Here is an 8,508-nt window from a genome sequence, read left to right on the forward strand (position 1 = left end):
CTTTTATATACTATTTTATTTTTTTTATTTTATTGGAATCTTTTGGGATGAGGCTTCATAATTTGAGTATTACAGAAATTGCGGTTAATCACCTGACATCATCATCATAATCATAATCATCATCATCATCATCATCATCATTAAGTGGCTGGTACAGATATTGACGGCTATGGCTCCTCATCTATCCATCTCTCTCAGGCATTCATGAATTCATTGTTGCTCATCATTATTTATTTTGCCCAGGTATTCATACTATCAACGTATGTTCCTCTTCTACGCATGACCTTTCCTGTCAAACTAATCTGTTCTATTCCGATTTTTCTGTAGACGTCTTTTCTTTACACAAATACACACGCATACATGTAGAAACATACGCACACACAAATATATATATATACACATACATAAACATACATATATTAAAAAATGATTAATAAAACATTGTTAAAAGACATCTTGACAAAGAGTTAAAAACATATTTAATTTTAAAAAAGGAAGCACAAGATAAGTGGATAGTCCTTAATCCGCAGAGTTTCGAAGAAATACTCTCCTTCTCATCAGAGGGCAGGAATTAGCAAAATGCAGGATCGGATTTTGCATATAAAAGTATTTAATGAAACTACAAGTAAGTCACAGATCTTACTTGGTTAAAAAAAAAGGGTGAGGTAAGGGGAATAGGAGGTAAAAGAAAAATGATAAAAAGATTTCACATGAATGGATAGATTAGTTTGACGGCAAAGATATATATATATATATATATATATATATATATATATATATATATATATATCGGGTTTTTTTATATTCAAAAGTAATGGACTAATGAATTCAACGAGGTTGTTAGATAGTGCTCAATAAAAAGAGCTGATAATACTTGTTTATTGTTATATAAACATGCTCACATCCCGCTGCTACAAATAGCCACTTGTTTCAATCAAACAACAGATATCATCAGGCAGCGACTTGACTATTCAAAAGTTCAATGAATCATTGAACTTTTGAATAGTCAAGTCGCTGCCTGATGATATCTGTTGTTTGATTGAAACAAGTGGCTATTTGTAGCAGCGGGATGTGAGCATGTTTATATAACAATAAACAAGTAATATATATATATATATATATATATATATATATATATATCTTTGCCGTCAAACTAATCTTTTCTATTCTGCTTTTTCTGAAAACTTTTCTGTGTTTGCCATTTTTAATACCTACTGGATTGTTTTCTTTTCTGTTCAGGATATCTTCAACATTCTTCTAAGGAGCCAAGTTTCAGTTGCCTCTAGTCTCTTCCTTGTGGTGTTGGTGATTGTCCGGCACTCACAACCGTATAATAGAACAGACCATACATACGTTTGGAGTATTCTGAATTTAGTGTCTATTTTAATGTTTTTGTTGGTCATGATTGATGACAATTTTTTTAAAGTGACTTTAGCTGCGGCTATGTGACTTTGTATTGCCCCTTCCATCAGATGTGGTCCAGTAGCCCAGATATTTGAATTTATCAACTTGTTTAACTGGTACATGTGTAATAAATTGCGAACAGACGGGCTTACTTGACAATCGCTCGAGGTGTGCACTCTGCAAAGCGGGCACGTCCAAAGAAAAATGGCAAGATGGCGGCGGCCGGTTAATATTGCCAAGTAATCACACAAAATCTCATGTTCTCTCGCACACACGAGAGTTCAGCTTAGCATAAAAACGGGTCACTGTGAGCAAGAAGGGGGAAGGAAAAACGTAGTAAAGACAAAGACGACGCTTCTGACGACTGAGAAGAAAAAAGAAGAAAAAGAGCAAGAAGTAGAAGAGGAAGAAGAGAACGATACATGAGAAGACGAGGTGTGTGCGGTTTTGAGTAAATCGAAACAGACAGAAAAAAAAACTCTGATTACAAGCTATTCCGGCTTTGGTATGGAGAAATTTGACATCAGATTAATTCCGGAATTCGATGGCTCCCCCACTGGTCCCTCGGTGGTCGAATGGCTGGAAAAGGCTGAGCGCGTTTGCCGGTTGTGCAAGATTAAAGACCCAGCTATGGTTATCCCATTGAGACTCACTAAAGGGGCTTATGCCGTGTACCAGCAGCTAGGGGAGGATCCGACCATGGAGCAGATTACACAAGCGCTATACGGGGCATTTGGTACAGACCCTTTTGTCGCCTGGAGGCAGTTTTCCGAACGCCGACTTGGGCCGGGGGAGACAATGGATGTCTACATGGCCGACTTGAAAAAGCTTGCCACTCCCTTCGGCGGTGCAAGTGATCGCATATTGGCATGCGCCTTTTTGTCGGGACTTCCGGATGAGGCAAGTCGACTGCTACGAGCATCGTCAAGACTCACTGAGATTGGATTGGAGGAGTTATTGGCGAGAGCACAAAACATCTTGAAAGACGATCGAGAACTAGTCTCTGCAGCTGTTGACACTCTGGACTCTCCAACGAAGGGTCTACGATGCTATACCTGTGGTGGCCCCAACCACTTTTCCAGAGACTGCAAAAGCGGTACAAGGCGCACCCCTAATTATGGAGCACGACAAGTAATACGGTGTCACCAATGCAATAAGCCAGGCCACATAGCGCGGAATTTTCCGGGAAACAGGCAAGGGGAGGACGCCACAGCGCTAGCACCCTCCCCAACGCGGCATTGAACAAAGCGCTGCCTGCAGTAACAGTTCAAGTTGATGGATGTGAACGTTCAGCGCTGGTTGACACCGGCTGTACCCAAACCCTTCTTCGAAAGGTGTTAGTGGTCGATGGGGAGCTGCTCGGATATGACCTTCTCCTTGGAATGGACGCTATCACACAGATAGGCGGAATTACTGTGAACGGCGCCGGTGATGTGAGCTTCTCTCGACCAAACAAACAAATGTGTGCAGCAATCACTCTCGATGAGCCCGACTTCCATGCAGAATACGATAAGGGCACAAACACTTGGACAGCGTCTTGGAAATGGGCAGGCGACCAGCCACCAGTGTCATTGCGGAATCGACTTACAGAGTATCCCCCTCCTGCGTGGCTTAGGGGGCAGTACGAGGCAGAACTTCAAGTGTGGCTGGATAATGGCTGGTTAGTTCCATACCCAGAGGATGAGCTCGGGCCCCCGCGGGGGCTAATTCCCCTGATGGCTGTCAGACAAGACAACAAGCAGAAAGTTCGACCTGTTCTTGATTACCGGGAACTTAATGAATACGTTGACCCACACACTGCGGGGGCTGATGTCTGTGCTCATAAACTACGGGACTGGCGGCGGCAGGGTGCGGAATCAGCCATACTGGACTTGCGAAGAGCGTACTTGCAAATACGTGTTGAGAAATCGCTGTGGCCGTTCCAGACGGTGGTGATCAAAGGAACTCGCTATTGCTTGACCAGGCTAGGATTCGGCCTGAATGTAGCCCCTAACATCATGACAGCAATCATGCAGGCGATCCGGCGTCAAGATGAAGCGGTGCAACATGCGACATCGTCGTATATAGACGACATTTTTGTCAATGAGAGCCTCCTGTCTGCCCAGGCGGTCAAAGAACACTTCGAGCACTTCGGATTGTCGTGCAAGGAGCCGGAGCGGCTACAGGACGGGGCGAAAGTGCTCGGACTGCAGGTGAGCGGAAGTGCAGATGGCCTTCAATGGGGAAGGAGTGGTGAAATCCCAGAAATCCCATCTACCATCACACGTCGGAGCACGTTTTCCATTTGCGGAAAATTGGTGGGTCACTTCCCTGTGTGTGGGTGGCTCCGAGTGGCTGTAGCGGCCATAAAGCGACGGGCAACTTCTATGTCAACTGGATGGGACGTTGAGGTGCATGATCCTGCCCTGCGAAGCATGCTGGTGGAAGTTGTGGCCAGAGTGACCAATGATGACCCTGTACGGGGGAGCTGGTGCGTCGATGGGAGTGAATTTACAGTTTGGGTAGACGCCAGCTCACTTGCCCTTGGCGTTGCTCTGGCGGTCGACGGAAGGATAATAGAAGATGCCTGCTGGCTTCGGCCGGAGAATGACGCCAAGCATATAAACCTAGCTGAACTCGATGCTACACTGAAAGGAGTCAATCTAGCGCTTCAGTGGCAGGCTAGAATCCTTCACATCATCACGGATTCCACGTGTGTGCATCGGTGGATGACCAATGCCTTGAACGGAAAAGCACGTCTGACAATGAAGGCGTCGGCCGAAATGTTGATCCGGAGGCGGCTTGCTACCCTAACCGAAATCACTAAGGAATACGACTTGGTCATAGATGTGACACTGGTGCAGTCCTGTTTGAATCAGGCGGACTGTCTGACCAGAGTGCCACGCCGTTGGCTAGACCTGCCAAAAGAAGTGAACGAGTCAGCACCTGTAAATTGTGCTGCAGTGGGACATAGACTCAGCCCGGAGCATATTAATGATGTCCATTGCCAAAGCGGGCACCCCGGTGTAAACTAAACGCTTTATTTCGCCAGATTGGTTGACGCCACTGTGTCTCGGAGGGCTGTGAAATCTGTTGTGGGAAGCTGCAACACCTGCCGATCGATCGACCCAGCACCTGTCCAGTGGAAGAAGGGAATACTCAGTGTGAAGCGTAATTGGGATAGGATTGTGATGGACATAACGCACTACAACGGGAGGCATTTTTTGACGCTTATCGACTGTGGACCATCTAGGTTTTCATTGTGGCGGCCCCTTCGCCGGCAGGACGCGGCTGCCATTATCCATGAGTTGGAAGGTGTGTTCCTCGAGCGTGGCCCTCCTTCTGAGATACTCACCGACAATGGCTCCGCTTTTGTTAGTGAGCCGTTTAAACAGTTTGCAGATGGCTGGGGTGTCCATCTGCGTTTTCGGTGTGCCCATGTTCCCAGTGGAAACGGGATTATTGAGCGCAATCACAGAACTGTTAAGACAATCGCAGCATGGAAGGGGTGTACGGTACCTGAAGCAGTCTATTGGTACAACGTCACCCCTAAGGACGATGTTTCACCCTCCACCACACCAGCCAACGCGCTACATACATACCGTGTCAGGGTGAGAGGTTTGGAGAGCAGCTCACTACCCGAACCGGAGCCACCACAAAAGAACATAAAAGAAGGAGATGTCGTCTGGATTAAAAAACCCCGAGGCCAGTGCACGACTCGCTACGGAACCGGTCATGTCACTGAAGTGATCAGCCCGCAGGCGGTGCGAGTTGATGGAGTACCTCGTCATATTAAAGACTTAAGATCAGTATTCCAAACGCAGCTGCCGCTTGACGAAGATAGTGAAATTGAATCCGTGACCAGCGACCCATCATTCTGGTTCATGACGGCTTCAACGCACAGCGACACTGAGAGTGGTAGCCTTCAAAGTACTGACCCTCCTGCTGATGATGAAGACCCGGACAGTGATACTGCGATGCTCAGCTTTAGGTTCGCCGACCTTCGTGTCACGGAAGACAGCGCAGACGATGATGAAGCCCCGAATCCCCCTCTCCGAAGAAGCACTCAAAGAAAAAGGCCACCGCCTCCCTGCTCTTTCTGTGATAATCAGATCAGGGGGGAGTGTGTAATAAATTGCGAACAGACGGGCTTACTTGACAAACGCTCGAGGTGTGCACTCTGCAAAGCGGGCACGTCCAAAGAAAAATGGCAAGATGGCGGCGGCCGGTTAATATTGCCAAGTAATCACGCAAAATCTCGTGTTCTCTCACACACACGAGAGTTCAGCTTAGCATAAAAACGGGTCACTGTGAGCAAGAAGGGGGAAGGAAAAACGTAGTCAAGACAAAGACGACGCTTCTGACGACTGAGAAGAAAAAAGAAGAAAAAGAGCAAGAAGTAGAAGAGGAAGAAGAGAATGATACATGAGAAGACGAGGTGTGTGCGGTTTTGAGTAAATCGAAACAGACAGAAAAAAAACTCTGATTACAGTACATGTTGCATGTTGGAGCTTGGGTGTCATACTTACCGTTTTTTATTTTCACTTGCTCCCCCCACGGTATCCAGCATGTCTTGGAGGGTTTTTTCAGCTTCAGCTATTAATACAGTGTCGTCTGCATACCAAAGTGATGTCCTCAATTTCTCTCAGTATATTTTCGCTATAGAGGTTGAATAAACCTTGTGACAAAACAAACCCTTTGGCGGATTCCTCTTCTTATTAATGTTTCTTTACTATGCTCTCCATCGATTCTGTTGTCTTTTGTCTCCATTAGAAGTTGTTGAGAATTCTAAGGTCTTTCCCATCAACATCCAACATCCAGTTTATTTAGCATTTTGAATAGGTCTTCATGTCTTACTTTATCAAAGGCCTTTGAGAAATCGATAAAACACAGGTTGAGGTCTTCCTTTTTTTTCTTTTTTTTTTACATAGGCATCACCACTTATCAAGGCCAAGAGGCCACTCAAGGATAAGGGTTAAAGAGTGTACAGTGTACTGCATCTCTATACATCTTTCTGCATCTCTATACATCTTTCTGCATCTCTATACATCTTTCTGTCAGCATCATCATTGTGAATATGGCATTTGTTGTTCGAAAAATCCAAATTGCAATTTTGATATTTCGGATCATATTTGGGGCTTATATATGAACTCCAAACAAATTGTACTTCTGATATTTCAGATCGTATTTTGTTACACAGTCTAATCTTTAGTATTTTAAGTAAGAACTTCAATGTATTATTCTGTGACATTCACTGTCGGTTTTCCAAATTTCTTGGAGAGTGTGATGAATGTGGATATAAGCATATCTGCCGAAATCTTCCAGTGTCATAAATGCTATTGAGAAGAACGGATAACTTATTAATGCCTATTTTATCAAGTATTTCATACATTTCTACTGGTGTAGAGTCTGGTCCAACAACCTTTTCTTTGTTCATTTCTCTGATGGCATTTTCAGCTCGATGGTCCTTCTATTGGTTTGGTAATCTCGGACTGACTTCCTTGGTCGTCTGATCTTGGATATGACCTTAAACTCTCTCCGATGGTGAGGCCTAAGCTTGCGGGCTTTGGAGAGTGTGGAGCCACCCTTTAATCGCCATTGCTCCCAGGTCCACTCTGACCCAGAGTGGTAGTACTTGTTGGGGTCCCAACTATGGGTTAAATAGAAACCGACTTGAAAAAAAGTATATATTCTATCAAAAAAAATTTTTCTTCAAAATCACTGGATTCGGCATTAAAAAATCTGAAAAGGGTTGATATGCCATAAAACAAAAACAACCAACCTCTCTCGTCATAAAAGAGGTCTTCAATATATTCTGTTCAGTATATCTGTTTTATCCGTTGGGACATTCCCATCTTTTGATTTTATACAGCTGCTATGAGAAGAGGATTTCTTGCCTGTGATGTCATTGAGATCTTGCTGTGAATGTACTTACTATCTGTTATTTTTGTCCTCTCATTTTTTCCTCACTGTTAAAATATTTTTTAATATAATGGGGTAGATATTTATTCACTGTGCACCGCAGCAAAATGTGGCATGAGGCCGGAAAGTGCAGAACAGGCAAGCTCCCCTAAAGAAGGGGCACTCTCACCTCAACAAAAATTGACTGGGCACCCCGTCAGCATTCCCCGGTAGGGGCGCCTCAGGCGACAAGCAATAAACTTACCCCACCGGAAGCTCGGTGGCAAGGCCTGAGAGGGTGGACCTCCTAGGTAGTACCCAAGCAGTGTACCTCAGTCTGACAGGTGCTGGGCCGGTCCCCGGCCCCTCACCTGTCAGGCTGAGTCAAGAACGGATCCTTGATGAGTACTTCTACTGTCTCTCTGCAGCCAAAGCCGCTAAGAGACACATCCCATCATGAATATAATGCACAGTGCACAGTCGAGAGATTCTATTTATAAACGATGCTACTAGGAACTGACGAATCAAATTAATTCACGTTCTGCTACCAACCAATCAGAAACCAAAATTGCTCCATAAATATTAAACTTTTCTGTAGACATTTCGCATATGTTTTCATCATGTCAATATGGGAAGAATCTTTTGCTCTGTGGATTCCAACTCGAGAACTACCTACTGCAAACCAGTCGCCTCCCAGGACTTGTGTTAACAACGTACCATCGGAAACTGTTCTGTCTACTGCAAAGCAGTCGCCTCTTAGGACTTGTGTAGAACAACGAACCATCGGAAACCGTTCTGTCTACCGCAAAGCAGTCGCCTCCTAAGACTTGTGTAGAACAACGAACCATCGGAAACCGTTCTGTCTACCTCAAACCAGTCGCCTCCCAGGACTTGTGTAGAACAACGAACCATCGGAAACCGTACTGTCTACAGCAAACCAGTCGCCTCCCAGGATTGTGTAGAACAACGAATGATCGGAAACTGTTCTGTCTACCGCAAACCAGTCGCCTCCCATGACTTGTGTAGAACAACGAACCATCGGAAACCGTTCTGTCTACCGCAAACCAGTCGCCGCCTAGGACTTGTGCAGAACAACGAACGATCGAAAACCGTTCTGTCTACTGCAAACCAATCGCCTCCCAGGACTTGTGTAGAACAACGGACCATCGGAAACCGTTCTGTCTACTGCAAGCCAGTCGCCTCCCAGGATTTGTGTAGAAAAAC

Source organism: Euprymna scolopes, chromosome 42, assembly GCF_053919585.1.
Source record: "Euprymna scolopes isolate OS-2025 chromosome 42, ASM5391958v1, whole genome shotgun sequence".
NCBI classification, from domain to species: Eukaryota; Metazoa; Mollusca; class Cephalopoda; order Sepiida; family Sepiolidae; genus Euprymna; species Euprymna scolopes.